Source organism: Palaemon carinicauda, chromosome 26, assembly GCF_036898095.1.
Source record: "Palaemon carinicauda isolate YSFRI2023 chromosome 26, ASM3689809v2, whole genome shotgun sequence".
NCBI lineage: Eukaryota > Metazoa > Arthropoda > Malacostraca > Decapoda > Palaemonidae > Palaemon > Palaemon carinicauda.
The window spans coordinates 65411799-65417749 of record NC_090750.1 but is presented as its reverse complement, the minus strand read 5'-3'; the positions used below and the strand labels follow the sequence as shown (position 1 = coordinate 65417749).

General features: G+C 36.4%; 1 pseudogene; it reads right to left on the bottom strand.

Moving 5' to 3' along the window:
• Window positions 1–5951, bottom strand: part of LOC137619953 (coagulation factor IX-like) — a 32321-nt pseudogene that overhangs the window by 16486 nt on the left and 9884 nt on the right.

Sequence of the window (5951 nt, the reverse complement as noted above, 5' to 3'; positions counted from 1 at the left end):
TTTATTAAATTAATAATCACAACAATTTTGTCTCAATCTGTTCGAAGCATGAATCATGTATAGCGTCTTGCTTTTCCAACTAGGGGTTGTAGCTTGGATAGTAATAATAATAATAATAATAATAATAATAATAATAATAATAATAATAATAATAACTGGTGAGAGCCATTAAGCAAAAGTAGAAGCAAAATTTCTAGACATATTTCAAAACGGAAAAAGAAAAGATTTTTTTTTCATAATAAATAAAAAAAAAAAAAATTCTGCATTTTTTGCAATTGTAACTATAGTCCATTTCTTTTAGCGATGCATATTTGCCCCCGACTCACAGCGGTTCCCTTTTAGCTCGGAAAAGTTTCCTGATCGCTGATTGGTTAGAATTATCTCGTCCAACCAATCAGCGATCGGGAAACTTTTCCGAGCAAAAAGGGCAACGCTGTGAGTCGGTGCAAATCTGCATCGCTAAAAGAAATTGACTCTAGTAGGATAATCTTATAAATACACATTTGACAAGGAATAAAAAAATAATATTTACTAAGGAATTAAATTCATCAATCTTTCAAAAAAAAAAAATCATTATTTTCAATGATTAAACAATTCACAGCTTCACAAAAATCATATACTAGTATCGTAAGGATCAAAGTCTTATATAATAAAACAGTCAATCTTTCCAGGATTTTTTTTTCTTTTTTTTTTTCTAATGCTGTTAAATTTCAGTAAAGGCGAGTTTTTCGTTTGCAATAGTGGTTTCATTAATTATTCTACGCCCTCGCTGATATTCATTATGGAATATTTTTTCTGATAGGGATAATGTTAGCTACAGTATATGCGAGCACCGGCTCCTGCTCTTAGGGGCTGCCTGTAGACAAGCAAGTAGCTAGAGTGCTGTGGATTTTTTTTCTTCAGAATTCCTTGTTCTTAAAAAGAGAGTTTATATGATCCATTCAAGCAGTGCAAAATTTTCACTTTCTGATTTATACGAAGGTATTTTGTGGTTCTGCTTGGAGGTTTTCCCCCCACTTTCCAAAAAAAAAACAATAAAATTATATATATATATTATATATTATATATATATATATATATATATATATATTATTATATATTTATATATTATATATATATATATTATATATATATATATATTATATAATATAATTATATATATATATATAACATATATATATAAAATTTGTCCCTCTTCCACCTATTTGACGAATGCCTGGGATTCTATCCAAACTTACCCGGATAAAAACACAATTCTCGATAAAACCCCATATGAATGTAAAGTAGAATATGGAGAGTTGAACACACGAAAAGCAAAAAACAAAAGTTAATCGAAAATAGGCTAGTTTTTCTTACACATTTCAGAATTAAACTAAATTACGTATACAAATGAAGCTTCATCTGTGGTGGATAATGTGGGAGGGGTGGGCTGTGGCACCCTAGCTAGTACCAGCTGAACTCGGTTGAGTCCCTTGTTAGGCTGGGAGGAACGTAGAGAGTAGAGGTCCCCTTTTTTGTTTTGTTTCATTTGTTGATGTCGGCTACCCCCCAAAAATTGGGGGAAGTGCCTTGGTATATGTATGTATGTATGTACGTATACAAACGAGAACATGCAAACAAGAAGAAATAATTAGAAGGAATGGATACATACATACATATACCAAGGCACTTCCCTCAATTTTGGGGTGTAGCCGACATCAACAAATGAAACAAAAACAAAAAGGGGACCTCTACTCTCTACGTTCCTCCAGCCTAACCAGGGACTCAACTGAGTTCAGATGGTACTGCTAGGGTGCCACAGCCCACCCTCCCACATTATCCACCACAGAAGGCATGGATACAAAGGACAATTGAAAACAGACAACTCAATGTTACCTTGCTTGACAGCCTGAGGTCTGGGACGATCGTTTGAAAATATCCAGAAAATAGTGTTAATGAATCGCGCCAAACTCTCCCCCAATCTCCTTTAATAAGGAACCTTGGCTTACTCACGAAGGAAACAAGTGTAGGTGGACAGCCCCCCCCCCCATCCACAACACTTAATTACACCAGGGATGAATCTTTTTAAAATGAAAAGAAGTGTAGCTAGATAGAGAATCAAGCGTTAATGTTCATTACACACATACATACACACACACATTATATATATATATATATATATATATATATAAACTCAATGTTACCCTCGCTTGACAGCCTGAGGTCTGGGACGAACGGTTGGGACTTGTACGTTGAATCGATCGTTGTGGTTCTCTTCCTCACCGTGATGATGATCACATGATCATCGGGGTCGTGTGGATCAAAGGAATTGGGGACGTGCAGCAGGATTATTTGGCTGTGATTCAAAAAAAAAAAAAAAGACATTAATAAACACTGAAATAGATAAGGATAGCAATGATGATAAGAGGATCCCCAACTTGGATTGTGTGATGATCCTCCTAATCGGGGTAGTTGAATCAGTAGAACTTCAAAAGTTCAAAGTTGGAGCAAATGCTTTTTTGTTGACCAGGCGGACATGAGTCTTTTTATAGTTTATTTTATGACATATTTGTTTTTGATGTTGTTAATAGTTTATATATTGACATATCTGTTTTGACGTTGTTACTTATTTTAGAATGATTTATTGTTAATTTGTTCTCTTCATTTATTTATTTCCTTATTTCCCTTTCCTCACTGGGTTATTTTTCCCTGTTGGAGCCCCTTGGCTTATAGCATCTTGCTTTTCCAACTAGCGTTATAGCTCTGATAGTAATAATAATAATAATAATAGCCTATGTACCATGGTCGTTCCATTGTCTTGGGGTAGAGTTCTCTTGCTTGAGGGTACACTTGGGCACACTATTCTATATAATTTCTCTTCTTCTTGTTTTGTTAAAGTTTATATAGGAGATATTTATTTTAATGTTGTTACTCTTCTTAAAATATTTTACTTTTCCTTTTTTCCTTTCCTCACTGGGGCTATTTTCCCTGTTGGAGCCCTAGGGCTTATAGCGTCTTGCTTTTCCAACTAGGGTTGTAGCCTACCAAGTAGGAGTAATAATAATAACAACAACAACAACAACAACAATAATAATAATAATAATAATAATAATAATAATACTTAGTTATCGAATACGAATTGAGCGGTACTTTGTGTTCCTGTAGACATTGTCTTTTGAACTGGCCTAAATTTTTAGGCATAGATAAATATTTTGGAATTGGCTCAGTACATGAAAAAAAAGGTGCTTTTTAACAGAAGAATACTAAGGAAGAAATTCTTAATAGTAATTACTAAATGGATATGTTCTTTGCAACTGGTTTGCCGAGACAATTTTAAACTCTTAGCTATTACAATCACTTTTACAAAATAATAAGCAAAATAGTTGCTGCACATTAATGCTGTAACATTCTCAACTTAGGTATTAATGAAGAAATCCCCTACTTAAAAGAGCAAACTAATCAAACCTGGACCAGATACACTATATAAGAAAGTATAAATAACACTGACATCCTGAAATAATACAGTAATTTATATATATATATATATATATAGTATATATATAACCACTGACATCCTGAAATAATACAGTAGTTTTTCTTTTTTTTTTTTTTAATAACACTGACATCCTGAAATAATACAGTAATTTTTTTTAATAACACTGACATCCTGAAATAATACAGTAATTTTTTTTAATAACACTGACATCCTGAAATAATACAGTAATTTTTTTTTTAAAACACTGACATCCTGAAATAATAGTAATTTTTTTTTTTTTTTTTTTTTTTTTTTTTTTTTTTTGGTACTTACTGGACTCCTGAGGAACTCTCTGATTTCGTCCGGGAAGATGATCTGCCTTTTCCCTCTGACGTTCGTTCGTGCAAACGGTCTACCACATTCTACATTAGAAATAAATGTAAATGTTTTCGTTAGTTAATAAGAAAACTTATGCTAATAATCTAGAATACATCTACCAGTATTGTTTAGGTCTTATAAAATACATCTACCAGTATTGTTTTAGGTCTTATAAAATACATCTACCAGTATTGTTTAGGTCTTATAAAATACATCTACCAGTATTGTTTAGGTCTTATAAAATACATCTACCAGTATTGGTTTAGGTCTTATAAAATACATCTACCAGTATTGTTTAGGTCTTATAAAATACATCTACCAGTATTGTTTAGGTCTTATAAAATACATCTACCAATATTGTTTAGGTCTTATAAAATACATCTACCAGTATTGTTCAGGTCCTAACGTAAGAACAATGAAATAAATGAACAATCATATATCTTTAGAATATTAGATGCTAGGGGTTAGTGTCATCAATGTACGGCACAAGGTGAACTGTAAGCATTACTAGGAGGTCTGCGGGACAAGGTGAACTGTAAGCATTACTAGAAGGTCTGCGCGACAAGGTGAACTGTAAGCGTTACTAGAAGGTCTGTGCGACAAGGTGAACTGTAAGCGTTACTAGAAGGTCTGCGCGACAAGGTGAACTGTAAGCGTTACTAGAAGGTCTGCGCGACAAGGTGAACTGTAAGCGTTACTAGAAGGTCTGCGCGACAAGGTGAACTGTAAGCGTTACTAGAAGGTCTCTGCGCGACAAGGTGAACTGTAAGCGTTACTAGAAGGTCTGCGCGACAAGGTGAACTGTAAGCGTTACTAGAAGGTCTGCGCGACAAGGTGAACTGTAAGCGTTACTAGAAGGTCTGCGCGACAAGGTGAACTGTAAGCATTACTAGGAGGTCTGCGCAACAAGGTGAACTGTAAGCATTACTAGGAGGTCTGCGGGACAAGGTGAACTGTAAGCGTTACTAGGAGGTCTGCGCAACAAGGTGAACTGTAAGCGTTACAAGGAGGTCTGCGCAACAAGGTGAACTGTAAGCGTTACTAGAAGGTCTGCGCAACAAGGTGAACTGTAAGCGTTACTAGAAGGGTCTGCGCGACAAGGGTGAACTGTAAGCGTTACTAGAAGGTCTCTGCGCGACAAGGTGAACTGTAAGCATTACTAGAAGGTCCTGCGGGACAAGGTGAACTGTAAGCATTACGAGAAGGTCTGCGGGAACAAGGTGAACTGTAAGCATTACTAGGAGGTCTGCGCAACAAGGTGAACTGTAAGCATTACTAGGAGGTCTGTGCAACAAGGTGAACTGTAAGCATTACTAGGAGGTCTGTGCAACAAGGTGAACTGTAAGCATTACTAGGAGGTCTGTGCAACAAGGTGAACTGTAAGCATTACTAGGAGGTCTGTGCAACAAGGTGAACTGTAAGCATTACTAGGAGGTCTGCGCAACAAGGTGAACTGTAAGCATTACTAGGAGGTCTGCGCAACAAGGTGAACTGTAAGCATTACTAGGAGGTCTGCGCAACAAGGTGAACTGTAAGCATTACTAGGAGTGTCTGCGCAACAAGGTGAACTGTAAGCATTACTAGGAGGTCTGCGCAACAAGGTGAACTGTAAGCATTACTAGGAGGTCTGCGCAACAAGGTGAACTGTAAGCATTACTAGGAGGTCTGCGCAACAAGGTGAACTGTAAGCATTACTAGGAGGTCTGCGCAACAAGGTGAACTGTAAGCATTACTAGGAGGTCTGCGCAACAAGGTGAACTGTAAGCATTACTAGGAGGTTCTGCGCAACAAGGTGAACTGTAAGCATTACAAGGAGGTCTGCGCAACAAGGTGAACTGTAAGCATTACTAGGAGGTCTGCGCAACAAGGTGAACTGTAAGCATTACAAGGAGGTCTGCGCAACAAGGTGAACTGTAAGCATTACTAGAAGGTCTGCACAACAAGGTGAACCTGTAAGCATTACTAGAAGGTCTGTACAACAAGGTGAACTGTAAGCATCACTAAAAAGGTCTGTACAACAACCTTTCGGATCCTAGCTGCACCTGATGATATCTAACCATCTTTCCTGCTTCTTCTCTTCCAACATACCAGTTCAACATCTTTTCAACTTAAACTAGAT